The sequence below is a fragment of the Anomaloglossus baeobatrachus genome, chromosome 3, assembly GCF_048569485.1.
Source record: "Anomaloglossus baeobatrachus isolate aAnoBae1 chromosome 3, aAnoBae1.hap1, whole genome shotgun sequence".
In the NCBI taxonomy this organism is placed as follows: Eukaryota; Metazoa; Chordata; class Amphibia; order Anura; family Aromobatidae; genus Anomaloglossus; species Anomaloglossus baeobatrachus.
In genome coordinates, this window is record NC_134355.1 from 6,369,134 (window position 1) to 6,395,293 (window position 26,160).

General features: G+C 46.8%; 1 pseudogene; it reads right to left on the reverse strand.

Annotated features, from left to right (window-relative positions):
* Positions 1-3,778: 3,778 nt before the first annotated feature.
* The window catches only part of LOC142295834 (uncharacterized), a 120,423-nt pseudogene continuing 98,041 nt past the window's right edge, over positions 3,779-26,160 (reverse strand).

Sequence of the window (26,160 nt, forward strand, 5' to 3'; positions counted from 1 at the left end):
CCCCTTTCTGGGGTACATCATCTCTGAGACTGGACTGCAGATGGATCCCAAGAAGGTCTCCGCCATTCTCAACTGGCCTCCCCCTTCTGGACTGAAGGCAATCCAACGCTTCCTGGGATTCGCCAACTACTACCGCCAATTCGTCCCTCACTTCTCTGCTCTGACTGCTCCACTTTCCGCTTTGACTAAGAAAGAGGCAAATCCAAAGGACTGGTCGCCTGCGGCCGACGCCGCGTTTGGCTCTTTGAAGCGGGCTTTTGCTTCCTCGCCTGTACTTCACCGTCCGGAGTTGAACCGCCAGTTCACCTTGGAGGTGGATGCCTCCTCCTCAGGAGCCGGAGCAGTGCTCATGCAGAAGTCCTCCTCCGGGAAGATGGTGACTTGCGGATTCTTCTCCAAGGGCTTCTCAGCGCCTGAACGCAACTATACCATCGGGGACCGAGAGCTCTTGGCAGTCAAACTGGCACTGGAGGAATGGCGCTACCTCCTGGAAGGTGCAGTGTATCCCGTGATCATCTACACGGACCACAAGAACCTAGAATACCTGCGGTCCGCTCAGCGACTGAACCCACGGCAAGCCAGGTGGTCCTTATTCTTTGCCAGGTTCGACTTTCAGCTTCACTTCCGACCCGCGGACAAGAATGTACGCGCTGATGCCTTGTCCAGGTCTTTCATGCCCATGGAGCAGGAGGAAGAGACTACCCAACCCATCATCTGTCCTAGCAACATCATTCCGGTGGCCCCTGTTACCCTAGCCCAGATACCGCCCGGGAAGACCTATGTCTCCGATACCGACAGGCAAAAAGTGTTACACTGGGGTCATGCCTCAAAAACAGCCGGGCATGCTGGTCAGAAGAGAACATGGGGTGCGATTGTACGCCATTACTGGTGGCCATCCCTTCGCACGGACGTCGCTGCTTTTGTCTCTGCCTGCTCCTCCTGTGCCAGGAACAAGACGCCCAAACACTTGCCCCATGGCCGTCTTCTGCCTTTACCGATACCCTCAGTCCCGTGGCAACACATAGCAATGGACTTTATTACGGACTTGCCATTATCCTCCGGGCACACAGTCATATGGGTCGTGGTTGATCGATTCTCCAAAATGGCCCACTTCGTTCCTATGGCCGGACTGCCCTCTGCTCAGGAACTCGCGGAAGCCTATATACATCACATCTTCCGCTTGCATGGCTTTCCATCCCACATAGTGTCCGACAGAGGAACTCAGTTCACCTCCCGCTTCTGGAGGGCTCTATGCAAACATCTGGGAGTGACTCTGGACTTTTCTTCTTCTTACCATCCTCAGTCTAACGGCCAAGTGGAGAGGGTCAATCAAATCGTGACCTCATACCTACGTCACTATGTCAACGCCCATCACGACGACTGGTCCTCGCTTCTACCTTGGGCTGAATTCTCCCATAACCACCACGTCAGTGAGTCATCCTCCGAATCTCCCTTCCATGTTGTTTATGGACTCCAGCCCGCCGTCCCATTGCCTATATCCCCTTCATCGGATGTCCCGGCTGCTGATACTGCAGTTCGTGACTTTGCTACCATTTGGGACTCTGTCAAAGCGTCCCTTGGGCGCGCTTCCCAGCGGATGAAGAAACACGCTGACAAGAGACGTCTGGATCCTCCGTGTTTCTCTCCTGGTGACCTGGTCTGGCTTGCTTCCCAGTACATCCGATTGAAGATACCTTCCTACAAGCTGGGTCCTCGCTACATCGGGCCGTTTAAGGTCCTCAGCAAGATCAATGAGGTATCCTACAAGCTACAGCTCCCGGCCACGATGAGGATACCCAACTCCTTCCACGTCTCTCTGCTCAAGCCGGTTGTCCTTGGTCCCTTCTCCGCTGCTGCCAGTCCGGCCCCTCCTCCTATTGCCGATGATGACATCTATGCGGTAAGGGATATCGTGGCCATGAAGACCGTACGAGGTCGACAGTTCTTCCTGGTGGACTGGGAAGGGTATGGTCCTGAGGATAGGTCTTGGGAGCCCAGGGAGAACGTGGGCACTCCTCTTATCCGTGCCTTCATGTCCCGGTTGCGGGGAGGGGGGCGTGGGGGGGGGGTACTGTCACGCTCCCCGGGTCCTCACCCCCGTTCCCCGGCTCACCTGCCACGCTCTCCGCTCCCCAGTCACCGGATTCCGTCCGTCCCAGGGCTCCGGGCCCCCGATCCCGGCGCCCGACAGCTTCCCTGGACCTGGCCGGCTCCCCTGCGTCCTCCTCGCAGCCTCCTTCCCTGGCTTCTGGCACCCGGGCGGCGCGCATGCGCATTAGGGCGCGCGCGCGGTCACTGACCCTTTCTTAAAGGGCCAGCGTCCATTAACAGGAAATGAGGTTGCACAGGTACAGGGTATATAGGGGGTCATTGTCCAAGGGGGCGGGGCCTGATCTTCGTGTTCCCTGAGCTAGGAGTCAGGTCTCTTGGTGTTTATGTGCCTGTACTCACCTATCTGTCTTTGTAGAGCCGTACCTGCCTCGCCATCCAGTCTGCCGTGTCCTGATCCCCGCACGCTGTCCGTCTGCCATCTGACAGTCCGTACCATCCCGGATCCCTGCGGTGACCCGTCATCTTGCTCCAGAGGTTCCGGACCCCGCCTGATATCACCTCGGCCTCCGAACCTGAGCTACGTCACCAAGACCACCTTCTGTGACTCCGTGGTCCCTGGGACTCCTCCGCTGCCTTCTCTTGCACGGACTGTTCTACTGCCCATCAGTGCTTCAGCTGCCGGACTCCCTACCACCATCTCAGAGAGTTCGGTCCAGTGGATCCACCTCCTGGGTCTGCCCGACCGCCCGGCCGTGACAACTGCACCACATCGCACTGCACCGCACCGCACTGCACCTCACTGCACCACATCGCACTGCACCGCACCGCACCTCACTGCACCACATCGCACTGCACCGCACCGCACCGCACCTCACTGCACCACATCGCACTGCACCGCACCGCACCGCACCTCACTGCACCACATCGCACTGCATCGCACCTCACTGCACCACATCGCACTGCACCGCACCGCACCGCACCTCACTGCACCACATCGCACTGCACCGCACCTCACTGCACCACATCGCACTGCACCGCACCGCACCGCACCTCACTGCACCACATCGCACTGCACCGCACCGCACCGCACCTCACTGCACCACATCGCACTGCACCGCACCGCACTGCACCTCACTGCACCACATCGCACTGCACCGCACCTCACTGCACCACATCGCACTGCACCGCACCGCACCGCACCTCACTGCACCACATCGCACTGCACCGCACCGCACCGCACCTCACTGCACCACATCGCACTGCATCGCACCTCACTGCACCACATCGCACTGCACCGCACCGCACCGCACCTCACTGCACCACATCGCACTGCATCGCACCTCACTGCACCACATCGCACTGCACCGCACCGCACTGCACCTCACTGCACCACATCGCACTGCATCGCACCTCACTGCACCACATCGCACTGCACCGCACCGCACCGCACCTCACTGCACCACATCGCACTGCACCGCACCGCACTGCACCTCACTGCACCACATCGCACTGCACCGCACCGCACCGCACCTCACTGCACCACATCGCACTGCATCGCACCTCACTGCACCACATCGCACTGCACCGCACCGCACCGCACCTCACTGCACCACATCGCACTGCACCGCACCGCACTGCACCTCACTGCACCACATCGCACTGCATCGCACCGCACTGCACATCCAACATGAAACTATGTATCCTGTGCAGGGAACCTTAATCATTCTTATCGATTGGTAATTTGTTCAAATCCATTATGTGTGAATGCCGTCTCCTGATCGTCAGCCCCCTCATCATCAGCCCCCTTATCTTCAGCCCCCTGATCTTCAGCCCCCTGATCGTCAGCCCCCTGATCATCAGCCCCCTTATCTTCAGCCCCCTGATCGTCAGCCCCCTGATCATCATCCCCTTGATCTTCAGCCCCCTGATCTTCAGCCCCCTTATCTTCAGCCCCCTGATCGTCAGCCCCCTGATCGTCAGTCCCCTGATCGTCAGCCCCCTGATCGTCAGCCTCCTGATCGTCAGCCCCCTGATCGTCAGCCCCCTGATCGTCAGCCCCCTGCTCTTCAGCCCCCTGATTGTCAGTCCCTTGGTCTTCAGCCCCCTGATCGCAAGCCCCTTGATCATCAGTCCCTTGATCTTCAGCCCCCTGATCTTCAGCCCCCTGATCTTCACCCCCCTGATCGTCAGCCCCTGATCGTCAGCCCCCTGATTGTCAGCCCCCTGATCGTCAGCCCCCTGATTATCTGATCGTCAGCCCCCTGATCGTCAGCCCCTGATCGTCAGCCCCCTGATCTTCAGCCCCCCGATCGTCAGCCCCCTGATCGTCAGCCCCCTGATCGTCAGTCCCTTGGTCTTCAGCCCCCTGATCGCAAGCCCCTTGATCATCAGTCCCTTGGTCTTCAGCCCCCTGATCGTCAACCCCTTGATCTTCAGCCCCCTGATCGTCAGCCCCCTGATCATCAGCCCCCTAATAATCAGCCCCTTGATCATCAGCCCCCTGATCATCAGCCCCCTGATCTTCAGCCCCCTGATCTTTAGCCCCCTGATCTTCAGCCCCTTGATCTTCAGCCCCCTGATCTTTAGCCCCCTGATCGTCAGCCCCCTGATCTTCAGCCCCCTGATCTTCAGCCCCTGATCGTCAGCCCCCTGATCTTCAGCCCCTGATCGTCAGCCCCCTGATCTTCAGCCCCCTGATCTTCAGCCCCCTGATCTTCAGCCCCCTGATCTTCAGCCCCTGATCGTCAGCCCCCTGATCTTCAGCCCCTGATCTTCAGCCCCTGATCGTCAGCCCCCTGATCTTCAGCCCCCTGATCTTCAGCCCCTGATCGTCAGCCCCCTGATCTTCAGCCCCCTGATCTTCAGCCCCTGATCGTCAGCCCCCTGATCTTCAGCCCCCTGATCTTCAGCCCCCTGATCTTCAGCCCCCTGATCGTCAGCCCCCTGATCTTCAGCCCCCTGATCTTCAGCCCCCTGATCTTCAGCCCCCTGATCGTCAGCCCCCTGATCTTCAGCCCCTGATCTTCAGCCCCTGATCGTCAGCCCCCTGATCTTCAGCCCCCTGATCGTCAGCCCCCTGATCTTCAGCCCCCTGATCTTCAGCCCCCTGATCTTCAGCCCCCTGATCGTCAGCCCCCTGATCTTCAGCCCCCTGATCTTCAGCCCCTGATCGTCAGCCTCAGCCCCTTTTTTCTTCAGTTTTTATCCCCAGTCCTGCTGTATTAGGACTTGTTTCATGCATGCGAGTTGTCTTTCCTTGGCCCCAATCAGGGGTAATTTTGTGGGTGTCTCAGACGCACTCTGTGGTGACCCCGGTCATATGCAGGATGCCCCTTTACAGAGGTTTTGTATTTCCGGCTGTCAATCATCGCAGACCCTCCGCTGCTGAGCGCTCAGGTTTTTTGCCCACATCACACTCGTGTCTTATGGGTAGAAACCGGAGGACGTGGAGATAAATGCCGTGTATGGCTTTATATTTATATTATGTAGAGTCCTAAAAAGTCTGTAGACAGTCATCAATGAAACAGAGAAAAAACAGCAAAAAAGTCCGAAAAGAGGGGATAATAGACCAGCACAGCCCATCACAACCAGCAGGATCATATACACATATACAGTATATATATATACACAAAGGAGACACAAAAACTGCAAACACATGACGATATACAAGTGCATCTCAATAAATTAGAATATCATCAAAAAGTGAATTTATTTCAGTAATTTAATACACAAAGGGAAACGCAAATATTATATAGAGTCATTACACACAGAGGGATCTATTTCATGTGTATATTATATAGCGTCATTACACACAGAGGGATCTATTTCACGTGTATATTATTTATTATATAGAGTCATTACACACAGAGGGATCTATTCCTATATATTATATAGAGTCATTACACACAGAGGGATCTATTCCTATATATTATATAGAGTCATTACACACAGAGGGATCTATTTCAAGTGTTTATTATATATTATATGGAGTCATTACACACAGAGGGATCTATTTCACGTGTATATTATATATTATATAAAGTCATTACACACAGAGGGATCTATTTCACGTGTTTATTATATATTATATAGAGTCATTACACACAGAGGGATCTATTTCACGTGTTTATTATATTTTATATAGAGTGATTACACACAGAGGGATCTATTTCATGTGTTTATTATATATTATATAGAGTCATTACACACAGAGGGATCTATTTCATGTGTTTATTATATATTATATAGAGTCATTACACACAGAGGGATCTATTTCATATGTTTATTATATATTATATATAGTCATTACACACAGAGGGATCTATTTCATGTGTGTATTATATAGAGTCATTACACACAGAGGGATCTATTTCATGTGTTTATTATATAGAGTCATTACACACAGAGGGATCTATTTCACGTGTTTATATAGAGTCATTACACACAGAGGGATCTATTTCACGTGTTTATTATATAGAGTCATTATACACAGAGGGATCTATTTCATGTGTGTATTATATATTATATAGTCATTATACACAGAGGGATCTATTTCACATGTTTATTATATAGAGTCATTACACACAGAGGGATCTATTTCATGTGTTTATTATATATTATATAGAGTCATTACACACAGAGGGATCTATTTCATGTGCTTATTATATATTATATAGAGTCATTACACACAGAGGGATCTATTTCATGTGTGTATTATATAGAGTCATTACACACAGAGGGATCTATTTCATGTGTTTATTATATAGAGTCATTACACACAGAGGGATCTATTCCATGTGTTTATATAGAGTCATTACACACAGAGGGATCTATTTCACGTGTTTATTATATAGAGTCATTACACACAGAGGGATCTATTTCATGTGTTTATTATATAGAGTCATTACACACAGAGGGATCTATTCCACGTGTTTATATAGAGTCATTACACACAGAGGGATCTATTTCACGTGTTTATTATATAGAGTCATTACACACAGAGGGATCTATTTCATGTGTGTATTATATATTATATAGTCATTATACACAGAGGGATCTATTTCACATGTTTATTATATAGAGTCATTACACACAGAGGGATCTATTTCACGTGTTTATTATATAGAGTCATTACACACAGAGGGATCTATTTCACGTGTTTATTATATAGAGTCATTACACACAGAGGGATCTATTTCATGTGTGTATTATATAGAGTCATTACACACAGAGGGATCTATTTCATGTGTTTATTATATAGAGTCATTACACACAGAGGGATCTATTCCACGTGTTTATATAGAGTCATTACACACAGAGGGATCTATTTCACGTGTTTATTATATAGAGTCATTACACACAGAGGGATCTATTTCATGTGTTTACTATATAGAGTCATTACACACAGAGGGATCTATTCCACGTGTTTATATAGAGTCATTACACACAGAGGGATCTATTTCATGTGTTTATTATATATTATATAGAGTCATTACACACAGAGGGATCTATTTCATGTGTTTATTATATAGAGTCATTACACACAGAGGGATCTATTTCACGTGTTTATTATATAGAGTCATTACACACAGAGGGATCTATTTCATGTGTTTATTATATAGAGTCATTACACACAGAGGGATCTATTCCACGTGTTTATATAGAGTCATTACACACAGAGGGATCTATTTCACGTGTTTATTATATAGAGTCATTACACACAGAGGGATCTATTTCATGTGTTTATTATATAGAGTCATTACACACAGAGGGATCTATTCCACGTGTTTATATAGAGTCATTACACACAGAGGGATCTATTTCGGCCACAACGAGGACTGTGACATTACACACAAGGACAGAATCATGAGGCTGTGTGCATACAATGTACAATGTGTTTCTTTCGCTTTTTTGTGCATTTTTTAGGGCTGATTTGTCACAGATCTGCACATTCTTATCCCAGCAGAGCCTATAAGAATCCCGAGGTCTGTGCACACGTTGCTTTTTTCCTTGCACATTTGGTGGAGTCGATCGTCTGCAGCGTCAGTTCTTTCAGTGATTTTCCATCCCAGAATTTCATGAAAAAAACAAGTAAAATATATCTTTGTACCGTGTTAGCCAGTAGAGATAAAAAAATTGTTTAAAAGAACAGAGAGTCCTCAGTGGTTGATACCTTTTAATGGCTAACTGAAAAGATGGTAATAATTGCAAGCTTTCGAGACTACTCAGGTCTCTTCATCAGGCATGGTATAACACAAAATCTGAAGAGTCACGTATTTATATATATATATATATATATATCTAAGTCCTGTTGTGTATAAATACGTGACTCTTCAGATTTTGTGTTATACCATGCCTGATGAAGAGACCTGAGTAGTCTCGAAAGCTGCTATTATCACCATCTTTTCAGTTAGCCATTAAAAGGTATCAACCACTGAGGACTCTCTGTTCTTTTAAACAATTTTTTTATGAAAAAAAGAGCGAAATAAAATGATGCAGAGATTTCTGCAACCAAATACTCATGGTGTGCACGGAGCCTGATCGGCCCCACATCGGGGGAGGGGGAAGTGGACGGTTCCTTTAATCCCCGGCCATTGGACCGGTCCCAGCAGCTGCAGAACCCCCTCTTCAGCAGGTTTCATCCCTCCATTAGGTGTGAGTGGGAGCTCATCACATTATTGCATCTGGTGTTGACACAGAGCAGATGAGGCCGCATCCACATTACGCTGTCACCGCGCCTGATTAATGGCCGCAGAGTGGACATTTCCACTCATTACATTCACTCCGCTTTTCATGTCCACTTCAAGTTTCCATGATGCGGAGTGGAAGCCAAAAATCGTGTGCGTCTGTCAGTCTTATCAAATGTCTCCCCGCAATCATGTGTATCCAAGCCAATAAAGTGTAAGCAGCATGTATCTAAGCCAATAAAGTGTGAGCAGCAGCATGTATCTAAGCCAATAAAGTGTGAGCAGCAGCATGTATCTAAGCCAATAAAGTGTGAGCAGCAGCATGTATCTAAGCCAATAAAGTGTGAGCAGCAGCATGTATCTAAGCCAATGAAGTGTGAGCAGCAGCATGTATCTAAGCCAATAAAGTGTGAGCAGCAGCATGTATCTAAGCCAATGAAGTGTGAGCAGCAGCATGTATCTAAGCCAATGAAGTGTGAGCAGCAGCATGTATCTAAGCCAATAAAGTGTGAGCAGCAGCATGTATCTAAGCCAATGAAGTGTGAGCAGCAGCATGTATCTAAGCCAATGAAGTGTGAGCAGCAGCATGTATCTAAGCCAATAAAGTGTGAGCAGCAGCATGTATCTAAGCCAATAAAGTGTGAGCAGCAGCGTGTATCTAAGCCAATGAAGTGTGAGCAGCAGTGTATCTAAGCCAATGAAGTGTGAGCAGCAGCGTGTATCTAAGCCAATGAAGTGTGAGGCAATGAAGTGTTAGCAGTAGAGTGTATCTAAGCCAATGAAGTGTGAGCAGCAGCATGTATCTAAGCCAATGACGTGTGAGCAGCAGCATGTATCTAAGGTAATGAAGTGTGAACAGCAGCGTGTATCTAAGCCAATGAAGTGTGAGCAGTAGCGTGTATCTAAGCCAATGAAGTGTGAGCAGCAGCGTGTATCTAAGCCAATAAAGTGTGAGCAGCAGCGTGTATCTAAGCCCAAGAAGTGTGAGCAACAGTGTTTATCTAAAGCAATCAAGTGTGAGCAGCAGCATGTATCTAAGTCAATGAACAGTAAGCAGCAGTGTCTATCTAAGCCAATGAAGTGTGAGCAACAGCATGTATCTAAGATAATGAAGTGTGAGTAGCAGTGTGTATCTAAGCCAATGAAGTGTGAGTAGCAGTGTGCATCTAAGCCCATAAAGTGTGAGCAACAGTGTGTATCTAAACCAATGAAGTGTGAGCAGCAGCGTCTATCTAAGGCAATGAAGTGTGAGCAGCAGCATGTATCTAAGCCAATGAAGTGTGAGCAGTAGCGTGTATATAAGCCCATGAAGTGTGAGCAGTAGCGTGTATCTAAGCCAATAAAGTGTGAGCAGTAGCGTGTATCTAAGCCCATGAACTGTGAGCAGCAGCATGTATATAAGCCCATGAAGTGTGAGCAGTAGCGTGTATCTAAGCCAATGAAGTGTGAGCAGTAGCGTGTATCTAAGCCCATGAACTGTGAGCAGCAGCATGTATATAAGCCCATGAAGTGTGAGCAGTAGCGTGTATCTAAGCCAATGAAGTGTGAGCAGTAGCGTGTATCTAAGCCCATGAAGTGTGAGCAGTAGCGTGTATCTAAGCCCATGAAGTGTGAGCAGTAGCGTGTATCTAAGCCCATAAAGTGTGAGCAGTAGCGTGTGTCTAAGCCCATGAAGTGTGAGCAGTAGCGTGTATCTAAGGTAATGAAGTGTGAGCAGCAGCGTGTATCTAAGCCCATGAAGTGTGAGCAGTAGCGTGTATCTAAGCCCATAAAGTGTGAGTAGTAGCGTGTATCTAAGCCCATGAAGCGTGAGCAGTAGCGTGTATCTAAGCCCATGAAGTGTGAGCAGTAGCGTGTATCTAAGCCCATGAAGTGTGAGCAGTAGCGTGTATCTAAGCTCATGAAGTGTGAGCAGTAGCGTGTATCTAAGCCCATGAAGTGTGAGCAGTAGCGTGTATCTAAGCCCATGAAGTGTGAGCAGTAGCGTGTATCTAAGCCCATGAAGTGTGAGCAGTAGCGTGTATCTAAGGTAATGAAGTGTGAGCAGCAGCGTGTATCTAAGCCCATGAAGTGTGAGCAGTAGCGTGTATCTAAGCCCATAAAGTGTGAGCAGTAGAGTGTATCTAAGCCCATGAAGCGTGAGCAGTAGCGTGTATCTAAGCCCATGAAGTGTGAGCAGTAGCGTGTATCTAAGCCCATGAAGTGTGAGCAGTAGCGTGTATCTAAGCCCATGAAGTGTGAGCAGTAGCGTGTATCTAAGCTCATGAAGTGTGAGCAGTAGCGTGTATCTAAGCCCATGAAGTGTGAGCAGTAGCGTGTATCTAAGCCTATGAAGTGTAGGTCTGCTTCCGTGATTATGACCATTGCGGGCACACAATCCCTACTTTCCAGCTGTTGGGCTGTGGCGCCTGCTGCATCTGTTAGTGGTACGGTTATTGTTAGATGATTGAGCAAGCAGCAGGTGGTCAAGCTTCAGGAGATCTACCACCAGTGGTGTCCATGAGACGAGGCCACGGATTTGTGTTGTTCTAACTCTGAAGGAGACAAAAAGATTGCGTCTGTGTGAAGGAAGTGCTGCTGAAGTGTTTGCCAGCAGCCGGTCCTTGCAGTTTACCAACCATATATCTCTGCTCAGCCCCTCTTACCTGTTAAGGGACTTGGTAACCCAAAAGTAGCCCGTGGGTAAAATCCCCGGGAGCTGCTGCCAGAGTCCATGTGTGTTATGTTCATCCTTTCTCTCCCGGAACATTTCAGGCAGAGCGACGCCCTGTAGAAGTGTAGAGTGGGGGGCAGATAGATGCCTTAATCATGGCATGTCACTGGCACCTATCTGTCAAAGTCAAAACACCAGGAAGATACAGACAATAATAGTGTGAGACGCTGCCAGGAAGGGTAAAAAAGATAATACCCGTTACTTGAGGAAGTCTAAGGACAAACTTCAGAGTGCAGTGAAGAGGCAGATGGAGATATTCCAGTTTATGAGCCTGTGTATGCGCTGTGCTTGTAACTGCACCAAATATGAACTTATGCAAAATCTGTGAGAATGTTAGAAATTTGCCTGATACTCCAAGGTAAAGTAATCTAGAGCACAGGTGAAGCACGAGAGCCACAGCAGGAAGTGGAGGGGCCTGACGGCTGCATCCATGATTGGTTGGGGCAGAACCGGGGTGTGTAATTGTATAGCTGATCAGTCAGGCATATGTTCCAGTAATCAAGGCGAGAAGTGATCGGGTTCCGGATTAATATTTCACCAGTGACAGTGATGAGATAAGGACACCTGCAGGAAATGTTCCTCAGGTATTTTGTGATGGATGAAATAAAGGTAAAGGATCTCAGCTAATGTCTGGAGACCTGGAAATAAAGCTGGAGCTGCACCAAGATATTAGAAATATATATATATATATATATATATATATATATATAGGAATGCAGTGTGAGGATCTAGATTCAGACCTAATTACATGAGATGAGGAACAGTGTGAGGATCTAGATTCAGAGCAGATTACATGAGATGAGGAGCAGTGTGAGGATCTAGATTCAGACCTGATTACATGAGATGAGGAGCAGTGTGAGGATCTATATTCAGACCTGATTATATTAGATGAGGAGCAGTTTGAGGATCTATATTCAGACCAGATTATATTAGATGAGGAGCAGTATGAGGATCTATATTCAGACCAGATTACATGAGATGAGGAGCAGTGTGAGGATCTAGATTCAGACCTGATTATATGAGATGAGGAGCAGTGTGAGGATCTAGATTCAGACCTGATTATATGAGATGAGGAGCAGTTTGAGGATCTAGATTCAGAGCAGATTACATGAGATGAGGAGCAGTGTGAAGTTCTAGATTCAGACCAGATTACATGAGATGAGGAGCAGTGTGAGGATCTAGATTCAGAGCAGATTATATGAAATGAGGAGCTGTGTGAGGATCTAGATTCAGAGCAGATTACATGAGATGAGCAGTGTGAGGATCTAGATTCAGACCAGATTACATAAAGAGGAGCAGTGTGAGGTTTTAGATTCAGACCTGATTACATGAGATGAGGAGCAGTATTAGGTTTTAGATTCAGACCTGATTATATGAAGAGCAGTGTGGGCTTCTGGATTCAGACCTGATTATATGAGATGAGGAGCAGTGTGAGGATCTAGATTCAGAGCAGATTACATGAGATGAGGAGCAGTGGGAGAATCTAGATTCAGACCTGATTACATGAGATGAGGAGCAGTGTGAGGATCTAGATTCAGAGCAGATTACATGAGATGAGCAGTGTGAGGTTTTAGATTCAAACCTGATTACATGAGATGAGGAGCAGTGTGAGGTTTTAGATTCAGACCTGATTACATGAGATGAGGAGCAGTGTGAGGTTTTAGATTCAGACCTGATTACATGAGATGAGGAGCAGTATGAGGTTTTAGATTCAGACCTGATTATATGAAGAGCAGTGTGAGGTTCTGGATTCAGACCTGATTATATGAGATGAGGAGCAGTGTGAGGTTCTAGATTCAGACCTGATTATATGAGATGAGGAGCTGTGTGAGGATCTAGATTCAGAGCAGATTACATAAGATGAGGAGCAGTGTGAGGATCTAGATTCAGACCTGATTACATGAGATGAGGAGCAGTGTGAGGATCTAGATTCAAACCAGATTACATGAGATGAGGAGCAGTATGAGGATCTAGATTCAAAGCAGATTACATGAGATGAGGAGCAGTGTGAGGATCTAGAGTCAGACCAGAATACATGAGATGAGCAGTGTAAGGATCTAGATTCAGACCAGATTACATGAGGACTAGTGTGAGGATCTAGATTCAGAACTGATTACATGAGATGAGGAGCAGTGTGATGATCTAGATTCAGACCTGATTATATGAGATGAGGAGCTGTGTGAGGATCTAGATTCAGACCAGATTACATGAGGAGTAGTGTGATTATCTAGATTCAGACCAGATTACATGAGGAGCAGTGTGAGGATCTAGATTCAGAACTGATTATCTGAGGAGCAGTGTTAGGTTCTAGATTCAGACCAGATTACATGAGATGAGGAGCAGTGTGAGGATCTAGATTCAGAACTGATTACATGAGATGAGGAGCAGTGTGAGGATCTAGATTTAGACCTGATTACATGAGATGAGGAGCAGTATGAGGTTTTAGATTCAAACCTGATTACATGAGATGAGGAGCAGTGTGAGGATCTAGATTCAGACCAGATTACATGAGATGAGGAGCCTTGTGAGGTTTTAGATTCAGACCTGATTACATGAGATGAGGAGCAGTATGAGGTTTTAGATTCAGACCTGATTATATGAAGAGCAGTGTGAGGTTCTGGATTCAGACGTGATTATATGAGATGAGGAGCAGTGTGAGGTTATGGATTCAGACCTGATTATATGAGATGAAGAGCCGTGTGAGGATCTAGATTCAGAGCAGATTATATGAGATGAGGACCTGTGTGAGGATCTAGATTCAGAGCAGATTACATGAGATGAGGAGCTGTGTGAGGATCTAGATTCAGAGCAGATTACATGAGACGAGGAGCTGTGTGAGGAACTAGATTCAGACCAGATTACATGAGATGAGGAGCTGTGTGAGGATCTAGATTCAGACCAGATTACATGAGATAAGGAGCAGTATGAGGTTTTAGATTCAGACATGATTATATGAAGAGCAGTGTGAGGTTCTGGATTCAGACCTGATTATATGAGATGAAGAGCAGTGTGAGGTTCTAGATCCAGAGCAGATTACATGAGATGAGGAGCAGTGTGAAGTTCTAGATTCAGACCAGATTACATGAGATGAGGAGCAGTGTGAGGATCTAGATTCAGAGCAGATTATATGAGATGAGGAGCTGTGTGAGGATCTAGATTCAGAGCAGATTACATGAGATGAGGAGCAGTGTGAGGATCTAGATTCAGACCTGATTACATGAGATGAGGAGCAGTGTGAGGATCTAGATTCAGACCAGATTACATAAAGAGGAGCAGTGTGAGGTTTTAGATTCAGACCTGATTACATGAGATGAGGAGCAGTATGAGGTTTTAGATTCAGACCTGATTATATAAAGAGCAGTGTGAGGTTCTGGATTCAGACCTGATTATATGAGATGAGGAGCAGTGTGAGGTTCTGGATTCAGACCTAATTATATGAGGAGCTGTGTGAGGATCTAGATTCAGACCTGATTACATGAGATGAGGAGCAGTGTGAGGATCTAGATTCAGACCTGATTACATGAGATGAGGAGCAGTGTGAGGATCTAGATTCAGAGCAGATTACATGAGATGAGGAGCAGTGTGAGGTTTTAGATTCAAACCTGATTACATGAGATGAGGAGCAGTGTGAGGTTTTAGATTTAGACCTGATTACATGAGATGAGGAGCAGTGTGAGGATCTAGATTCAGACCAGATTACATGAGATGAGGAGCCTTGTGAGGTTTTAGATTCAGACCTGATTACATGAGATGAGGAGCAGTATGAGGTTTTAGATTCAGACCTGATTATATGAAGAGCAGTGTGAGGTTCTGGATTCAGACATGATTATATGAGATGAGGAGCAGTGTGAGGTTCTGGATTCAGACCAGATTACATGAGATGAGGAGCAGTGTGAGGATCTAGATTCAGAACTGATTACATGAGATGAGGAGCAGTGTGAGGATCTAGATTTAGACCTGATTACATGAGATGAGGAGCAGTATGAGGTTTTAGATTCAAACCTGATTACATGAGATGAGGAGCAGTGTGAGGATCTAGATTCAGACCAGATTACATGAGATGAGGAGCCTTGTGAGGTTTTAGATTCAGATCTGATTACATGAGATGAGGAGCAGTATGAGGTTTTAGATTCAGGCCTGATTATATGAAGAGCAGTGTGAGGTTCTGGATTCAGACGTGATTATATGAGATGAGGAGCAGTGTGAGGTTCTGGATTCAGACCTGATTATATGAGATGAAGAGCTGTATGAGGATCTAGATTCAGAGCAGATTATATGAGATGAGGAGCTGTGTGGGGATCTAGATTCAGAGCAGATTACATGAGATGAGGAGCTGTGTGAGGATCTAGATTCAGAGCAGATTACATGAGATGAGGAGCTGTGTGAGGAACTAGATTCAGACCAGATTACATGAGATGAGGAGCTGTGTGAGGATCTAGATTCAGACCAGATTACATGAGATAAGGAGCAGTATGAGGTTTTAGATTCAGATCTGATTACATGAGATGAGGAGCAGTATGAGGTTTTAGATTCAGACCTGATTATATGAAGAGCAGTGTGAGGTTCTGGATTCAGACCTGATTATATGAGATGAGGAGTAGTGTGAGGTTCTAGATCCAGAGCAGATTACATGAGATGAGGAGCAGTGTGAAGTTCTAGATTCAGACCAGATTACATGAGATGAGGAGCAGTGTGAGGATCTAGATTCAGAGCAGATTAGATGAGGAGCTGTGTGAGGATCTAGATTCAGAGCAGATTACATGAGATGAGGAGCAGTGTGAGGATCTAGATTCAGAGCAGATTACATGAGATGAGGAGCAGTGTGAGGATCTAGATTCAGACCTGATTACATGAGATGAGGAGCAGTGTGAGGATCTAGATTCAGACCAGATTACATAAAGAGGAGCAGTGTGAGGTTTTAGATTCAGACCTGATTACATGAGATGAGGAGCAGTATGAGGTTTTAGATTCAGACCTGATTATGTAAAGAGCAGTGTGAGGATCTAGATTCAGACCTGATTACATGAGATGAGGAGCAGTGTGAGGATCTAGATTCAGAGCAGATTACATGAGATGAGGAGCAGTGTGAGGTTTTAGATTCAAACCTGATTACATGAGATGAGGAGCAGTGTGAGGTTTTAGATTTAGACCTGATTACATGAGATGAGGAGCAGTGTGAGGATCTAGATTCAGACCAGATTACATGAGATGAGGAGCAGTATGAGGTTTTAGATTCAAACCTGATTACATGAGATGAGGAGCAGTGTGAGGATCTAGATTCAGACCAGATTACATGAGATGAGGAGCCTTGTGAGGTTTTAGATTCAGATCTGATTACATGAGATGAGGAGCAGTATGAGGTTTTAGATTCAGGCCTGATTATATGAAGAGCAGTGTGAGGTTCTGGATTCAGACGTGATTATATGAGATGAGGAGCAGTGTGAGGTTCTGGATTCAGACCTGATTATATGAGATGAAGAGCTGTATGAGGATCTAGATTCAGAGCAGATTATATGAGATGAGGAGCTGTGTGGGGATCTAGATTCAGAGCAGATTACATGAGATGAGGAGCTGTGTGAGGATCTAGATTCAGAGCAGATTACATGAGATGAGGAGCTGTGTGAGGAACTAGATTCAGACCAGATTACATGAGATGAGGAGCTGTGTGAGGATCTAGATTCAGACCAGATTACATGAGATAAGGAGCAGTATGAGGTTTTAGATTCAGATCTGATTACATGAGATGAGGAGCAGTATGAGGTTTTAGATTCAGACCTGATTATATGAAGAGCAGTGTGAGGTTCTGGATTCAGACCTGATTATATGAGATGAGGAGTAGTGTGAGGTTCTAGATCCAGAGCAGATTACATGAGATGAGGAGCAGTGTGAAGTTCTAGATTCAGACCAGATTACATGAGATGAGGAGCAGTGTGAGGATCTAGATTCAGAGCAGATTAGATGAGGAGCTGTGTGAGGATCTAGATTCAGAGCAGATTACATGAGATGAGGAGCAGTGTGAGGATCTAGATTCAGAGCAGATTACATGAGATGAGGAGCAGTGTGAGGATCTAGATTCAGACCTGATTACATGAGATGAGGAGCAGTGTGAGGATCTAGATTCAGACCAGATTACATAAAGAGGAGCAGTGTGAGGTTTTAGATTCAGACCTGATTACATGAGATGAGGAGCAGTATGAGGTTTTAGATTCAGACCTGATTATGTAAAGAGCAGTGTGGGGTTCTGGATTCAGACCTGATTATAAGAGATGAGGAGCAGTGTGAGGTTCTGGATTCAGACCTAATTATATGAGATGAGGAGCTGTGTGAGGATCTAGATTCAGAGCAGATTACATGAGATGAGGAGCAGTGTGAGGATCTAGATTCAGACCTGATTACATGAGATGAGGAGCAGTGTGAGGGTTTAGATTCAGACCTGATTACATGAGATGAGGAGCAGTATGAGGTTTTAGATTCAGACCTGATTATATGAAGAGTAGTGTGAGGTTCTGGATTCAGACCTGATTATATGAGATGAGGAGCAGTGTGAGGTTCTGGATTCAGACCTGATTATATGAGATGAGGAGCTGTGTGAGGATCTAGATTCAGAGCAGGTTACATGAGATGAGGAGCTGTGTGAGGATCTAGATTCAGACCTGATTATATGAGATGAGGAGCAGTATGAGGCTCTAGATTCAGAGCAGATTACATGAGATGAGGAGCAGTGTGGGGATCTAGATTCAGACCTGATTATATGAGATGAGGAGCTGTGTGAGGATCTAGATTCAGAGCAGGTTACATGAGATGAGGAGCTGTGTGAGGATCTAGATTCAGACCTGATTATATGAGATGAGGAGCAGTATGAGGCTCTAGATTCAGAGCAGATTACATGAGATGAGGAGCAGTGTGAGGATCTAGATTCAGACCTGATTACATGAGATGAGGAGCAGTGTGAGGATCTAGATTCAGACCAGATTATATGAGATGAGGAGCAGTATGAGGCTCTAGATTCAGACCTGATTACATGAGATGAGGAGCAGTGTGAAGTTCTAGATTCAGACCAGATTACATGAGATGAGGAGCAGTGTGAGGATCTAGATTCAGAGCACATTATATGAGATGAGGAGCTGTGTGAGGATCTAGATTCAGAGCAGATTACATGAGATGACGAGCAGTGTGAGGATCTAGATTCAGACCTGATTACATGAGATGAGAAGCAGTGTGAGGATCTAGATTCAGACCAGATTACATAAAGAGGAGCAGTGTGAGGTTTTAGATTCAGACCTGATTACATGAGATGAGGAGCAGTATGAGGTTTTAGATTCAGACCTGATTATATAAAGAGCAGTGTGAGGTTCTGGATTCAGACCTGATTATATGAGATGAGGAGCAGTGTGAGGTTCTGGATTCAGACCTAATTATATGAGATGAGGAGCTGTGTGAGGATCTAGATTCAGACCTGATTACATGAGATGAGGAGCAGTGTGAGGATCTAGATTCAGACCTGATTACATGAGATGAGGAGCAGTGTGAGGATCTAGATTCAGAGCAGATTACATGAGATGAGGAGCAGTGTGAGGTTTTAGATTCAAACCTGATTACATGAGATGAGGAGCAGTGTGAGGTTTTAGATTCAGACCTGATTACATGAGATGAGGAGCAGTGTGAGGATCTAGATTCAGACCAGATTACATGAGATGAGGAGCCTTGTGAGGTTTTAGATTCAGACCTGATTACATGAGATGAGGAGCAGTATGAGGTTTTAGATTCAGACCTGATTATATGAAGAGCAGTGTGAGGTTCTGGATTCAGACATGATTATATGAGATGAGGAGCAGTGTGAGGTTCTGGATTCAGACCAGATTACATGAGATGAGGAGCAGTGTGAGGATCTAGATTCAGAACTGATTACATGAGATGAGGAGCAGTGTGAGGATCTAGATTTAGGCCTGATTACATGAGATGAGGAGCAGTATGAGGTTTTAGATTCAAACCTGATTACATGAGATGAGGAGCAGTGTGAGGATCTAGATTCAGACCAGATTACATGAGATGAGGAGCCTTGTGAGGTTTTAGATTCAGATCTGATTACATGAGATGAGGAGCAGTATGAGGTTTTAGATTCAGGCCTGATTATATGAAGAGCAGTGTGAGGTTCTGGATTCAGACGTGATTATATGAGATGAGGAGCAGTGTGAGGTTCTGGATTCAGACCTGATTATATGAGATGAAGAGCTGTATGAGGATCTAGATTCAGAGCAGATTATATGAGATGAGGAGCTGTGTGGGGATCTAGATTCAGAGCAGATTACATGAGATGAGGAGCTGTGTGAGGATCTAGATTCAGAGCAGATTACATGAGATGAGGAGCTGTGTGAGGAACTAGATTCAGACCAGATTACATGAGATGAGGAGCTGTGTGAGGATCTAGATTCAGACCAGATTACATGAGATAAGGAGCAGTATGAGGTTTTAGATTCAGACCTGATTATATGAAGAGCAGTGTGAGGTTCTGGATTCAGACCTGATTATATGAGAGGAGGAGTAGTGTGAGGTTCTAGATCCAGAGCAGATTACATGAGATGAGGAGCAGTGTGAAGTTCTAGATTCAGACCAGATTACATGAGATGAGGAGCAGTGTGAGGATCTAGATTCAGAGCAGATTAGATGAGGAGCAGTGTGAGGATCTAGATTCAGACCTGATTACATGAGATGAGGAGCAGTGTGAGGATCTAGATTCAGACCAGATTACATAAAGAGGAGCAGTGTGAGGTTTTAGATTCAGACCTGATTACATGAGATGAGGAGCAGTATGAGGTTTTAGATTCAGACCTGATTATGTAAAGAGCAGTGTGGGGTTCTGGATTCAGACCTGATTATAAGAGATGAGGAGCAGTGTGAGGTTCTGGATTCAGACCTAATTATATGAGATGAGGAGCTGTGTGAGGATCTAGATTCAGAGCAGATTACATGAGATGAGGAGCAGTGTGAGGATCTAGATTCAGACCTGATTACATGAGATGAGGAGCAGTGTGAGGGTTTAGATTCAGACCTGATTACATGAGATGAGGAGCAGTATGAGGTTTTAGATTCAGACCTGATTATATGAAGAGTAGTGTGAGGTTCTGGATTCAGACCTGATTATATGAGATGAGGAGCAGTGTGAGGTTCTGGATTCAGACCTGATTATATGAGATGAGGAGCTGTGTGAGGATCTAGATTCAGACCTGATTATATGAGATGAGGAGCAGTATGAGGCTCTAGATTCAGAGCAGATTACATGAGATGAGGAGCAGTGTGGGGATCTAGATTCAGACCTGATTATATGAGATGAGGAGCTGTGTGAGGATCTAGATTCAGAGCAGGTTACATGAGATGAGGAGCTGTGTGAGGATCTAGATTCAGACCTGATTATATGAGATGAGGAGCAGTATGAGGCTCTAGATTCAGAGCAGATTACATGAGATGAGGAGCAGTGTGAGGATCTAGATTCAGACCTGATTACATGAGATGAGGCGCAGTGTGAGGATCTAGATTCAGACCAGATTATATGAGATGAGGAGCAGTGTGAGGATCTAGATTCAGAGCAGATTATATGAGATGAGGAGCAGTGTGAGGATCTAGATTCAGACCAGATTATATGAGATGAGGAGCAGTGTGAGGATCTAGATTCAGACCTGATTACATGAGATGAGGAGCAGTGTGAGGATCTAGATTCAGACCAGATTATATGAGATGAGGAGCAGTGTGAGGATCTAGATTCAGACCAGATTATATGAGATGAGGAGCAGTGTGAGGATCTAGATTCAGACCAGATTATATGAGATGAGGAGCAGTGTGAGGATCTAGATTCAGACCTGATTACATGAGATGAGGAGCAGTGTGAGGATCTAGATTCAGACCAGATTATATGAGATGAGGAGCAGTGTGAGGATCTAGATTCAGAGCAGATTATAAGAGATTTCAGGTTCAAGGATATCTATCTATTAAAGCCTATAGGCCTTTTGGCTACAGATATATTTGTGAGGTTCTAGATGGAAACATTGGAGCAATGATGATTTCTAGATAAAGCGATGATCAGATTATATTCAGGGATTATACGCAGTTTGGTGTTATGAAGATGACTGTACCTCTGATGATGGCTCTCCAGATTCAGGTCCATGGCTGAGGAGATGAGGAGCAGCCGGTCGTTCTAGACTCTGTAATACCTTGTGTAGACCTTACAGGGCTGAGACGCTGCACGGACTGAGGGCCGTCACATGTATTGGCTGGAGTCTATGGGACCTCGAGAGCAGGAGATAGAGTCAGGAATCTCCGCCACTCAAGCTCCGCACCAGCGATCGTCAGGGTACGACCATGTCTCCAGATGAAGCCAAAAACAATAGAAAAACCTCATGTAATAAAACCAGATGCCAAACGCCACACGTTTATGAGACAGTTACACGAACACTGCCGGCTTTGTCTCCTTAGATGAAAAAGAAAATCCTAATCCACAAAAATCCTGAGGACAATCTATGCTGGAACCTTACTGGCCTCCTCCAGAAATGCTGCGTACCTGCAGATATAGGGTGAATCTGCCGGTAATGTGTAGCCGGCTCACGGAGCAGCAGCTACAGGGAGAAAAAGAAGTTGTATCCTCCCTGCACCAGCTGGCTCCAGTCATCAGTGCGCTGCAGGCAGCGGTTACAGTGATCGCGGCTGTAATCACGCCCTGGTAATATGATTGACAGCCTGCTGTGCACACACACGCTGCGGAGCCGACTGTCAATCAGAGTGCCAGGGAGGGATTACAGTGCGGTCAGAGTATGGCACATATTATTACTGAAGAGCGAGCAGCTGCCTGGAGAACAAAATGTTATTTTCTCCCTGCAGCCGCTGCTCCAGTAATCCGGCTGTACAGGAATTATACACTATTTGTAGATTAATCCTATACTTACAGCAAAACAACATTTCTAGATGTGAACAGTTCCCTACCAACCACTCAGAGATTTTTAGTTTTTGCCCTCTGACATTTGAGGTAGATGTGATGTCGTGATGGTGAGCTGCTCTTTATTGTGTATCTTGTGTAAAGTGCAGCTGCCGACAGCGGAGATTATGCTGTATTCATGTTTTATTTCAGGCATTTCATGTATCGTTTCTATCTGTTTAGATTTTGACATATTGGACTTTTTTTGGGCACAGTAATGCCATAAATGTTTATTATTGTTATTTCTTTTTTTTCTAATGGGTGAAAACTGAAAACGGGTGACTCAAATTTTTATATTCTTTTAAATATATATTTTTTTGTTTTAACTTTATACTTCAGGATTCCTGTATTATACTCCAGAGCTGCACTCACTATTCTGCTGGGCAGTCACTGTGTACATCCATTACTGATCGGGTCTTATCCTCCAGAGCTGCGCTCGCTGTTCTGCTGGTGCAGTCACTGTGTACATCCATTACTGATCGGGTCTTATCCTCCAGAGCTGCGCTCGCTGTTCTGCTGGTGCAGTCACTGTGTACATACATTACTGATTGGGTCTTATCCTCCAGAGCTGCGCTCGCTGTTCTGCTGGTGCAGTCACTGTGTACAAGTACATACATTACTGATCCTGAGTTACCTCCTGTATTATACCCCAGAGCTGCACTCACTATTCTGCTGGTGCAGTCACTGTGTACATCCATTACTGATCGGGTCTTATCCTCCAGAGCTGCGCTCGCTGTTCTGCTGGTGCAGTCACTGTGTACATACATTACTGATCGGGTCTTATCCTCCAGAGCTGTGCTCGCTGTTCTGCTGGTGCAGTCTCTGTGCACACTCATGGCTGGCCCTGTATATCAGTCTTCTCATCTCTGCAGTTATCAGCACACTTTGTCCTGTCTCGGGGGTTAATGATCTGCAGATATGTGATCCTGTTATCTGCGCTCCTCAGATCTGGAGATTGCAGCCGCACCTTGTACAGATCAGTTCATCATTAATAGATATTTTGCAGTTTTCTCCGATAATCCTGTAAATGGTTCAGTTTCTCCCATTTTCCTAGCTCTTATCTCAGCAGATCAGGGATTTCTTTCCTATATAAGGTCCTTATTCTCTGCAGATTTGGGGTTCGGATGTCGGGGTTTGTTTTATTCTTATATCTTTCGATCTGTGTCTTCATAGTGAGGCCAGAGCTGCGCTCCCCGGCTGCTCCATATTCACCTCCCCTCGCGCTATATAACTATAGCACTGATTAAAAGCTGCAAATTAATTCTCTCTGCAAATGCATCCTCCGAATTCTCAGCCGCCTCCACCTTCCCCTGTGCTGCAGCTGCATATCCCTCCTCTCTCCTCCTCTACCTTATCTCCCCTGTGCTGCAGCTGCATATCCCTCCTCTCTCCTCCTCTACCTTATCTCCCCTGTGCTGCAGCTGCATATCCCTCCTCTCTCCTCCTCTACCTTATCTCCCCTGTGCTGCAGCTGCATATCCCTCCTCTCTCCTCCTCTACCTTATCTCCCCTGTGCTGCAGCTGCATATCCCTCCTCTCTCCTCCTCTACCTTATCTCCCCTGTGCTGCAGCTGCATATCCCTCCTCTCTCATCCTCTACCTTATCCCCCTGTGCTGCAGCTGCATATCCCTCCTCTCTCCTCCTCTACCTTATCTCCCCTGTGCTGCAGCTGCATATCCCTCCTCTCTCCTCCTCTACTTTATCTCCCCTGTGCTGCAGCTGCATATCCCTCCTCTCTCCTCCTCTACTTTATCTCCCCTGTGCTGCAGCTGCATATCCCTCCTCTCTCCTCCTCTACTTTATCTCCCCTGTGCTGCAGCTGCATATCCCTCCTCTCTCCTCCTCTACTTTATCTCCCCTGTGCTGCAGCTGCATATCCCTCCTCTCTCCTCTTCTACCTTATCTCCCCTGTGCTGCAGCTGCATATCCCTCCTCTCTCCTCCTCTACCTTTTCTCTCCTGTGCTGCAGCTGCATATCCCTCCTCTCTCCTCTTCTACCTTATCTCCCCTATGCTGCAGCTGCATATCCCTCCTCTCTCCTCCTCTACCTTATCTCCCCTGTGCTGCAGCTGCATATCCCTCCTCTCTCCTCCTCTACCTTATCTCCCCTGTGCTGCAGCTGCATATCCCTCCTCTCTCCTCCTCTACCTTATCTCCCCTATGCTGCAGCTGCATATCCCTCCTCTCTCCTCTACCTTATCCCCCTGTGCTGCAGCTGCATATCCCTCCTCTCTCCTCTCCTACCATGTCTCCCCTGTGCTGCAGCTGCATATCCCTCCTCTCTCCTCCTCTACCTTATCCCCCTGTGCTGCAGCTGCATATCCCTCCTCTCTCCTCTTCTACCTTATCTCCCCTGTGCTGCAGGTGCATATCCCTCCTCTCTCCTCCTCTACCTTATTTCCCCTGTGCTGCAGCTGCATATCCCTCCTCTCTCCTCCTCTACCTTATCTCCCCTGTGCTGCAGCTGCATATCCCTCCTCTCTCCTCTTCTACCTTATCTCCCCTGTGCTGCAGCTGCATATCCCTCCTCTCTCCTCCTCTACCTTATCCCCCTGTGCTGCAGCTGCATATCCCTCCTCTCTCCTCCTCTACCTTATCTCCCCTGTGCTGCAGCTGCATATCCCTCCTCTCTTCTCCTCTACCTTATCTCCCCTGTGCTGCAGCTGCATATCCCTCCTCTCTCCTCTTCTACCTTATCTCCCCTATGCTGCAGCTGCATATCCCTCCTCTCTCCTCCTCTACCTTATCTCCCCTGTGCTGCAGCTGCATATCCCTCCTCTCTCCTCCTCTACTTTATCTCCCCTGTGCTGCAGCTGCATATCCCTCCTCTCTCCTCCTCTACCTTATCCCCCTGTGCTGCAGCTGCATATCCCTCCTCTCTCCTCTTCTACCTTATCTCCCCTGTGCTGCAGCTGCATATCCCTCCTCTCTCCTCTTCTGCCTTATCTCCCCTGTGCTGCAGCTGCATATCCCTCCTCTCTCCTCTACCTTATCTCCCCTGTGCTGCAGCTGCATATCCCTCCTCTCTCCTCCTCTACCTTATCTCCCCTGTGCTGCAGCTGCATATCCCTCCTCTCTCCTCTTCTACCTTATCTCCCCTGTGCTGCAGCTGCATATCCCTCCTCTCTCCTCCTCTACCTTATCCCCCTGTGCTGCAGCTGCATATCCCTCCTCTCTCCTCCTCTACCTTATCCCCTGTGCTGCAGCTGCATATCCCTCCTCTCTCCTCCTCTACCTTATCCCCCTGTGCTGCAGCTGCATATCCCTCCTCTCTCCTCCTCTACCTTATCCCCCTGTGCTGCAGCTGCATATCCCTCCTCTCTCCTCCTCTACCTTATCCCCTGTGCTGCAGCTGCATATCCCTCCTCTCTCCTCCTCTACCTTATCCCCCTGTGCTGCAGCTGCATATCCCTCCTCTCTCCTCTTCTACTTTATCTCCCCTGTGCTGCAGCTGCATCTCCCTCCTCTCTCCTCTTCTACTTTATCTCCCCTGTGCTGCAGCTGCATATCCCTCCTCTCTCCTCCTCTACCTTATCTCCCCTGTGCTGCAGCTGCATATCCCTCCTCTCTCCTCCTCTACCTTATCTCCCCTGTGCTGCAGCTGCATATCCCTCCTCTCTCCTCCTCTACCTTATCTCCCCTGTGCTGCAGCTGCATATCCCTCCTCTCTCCTCCTCTACCTTATCTCCCCTGTGCTGCAGCTGCATATCCCTCCTCTCTCCTCCTCTACCTTATCTCCCCTATG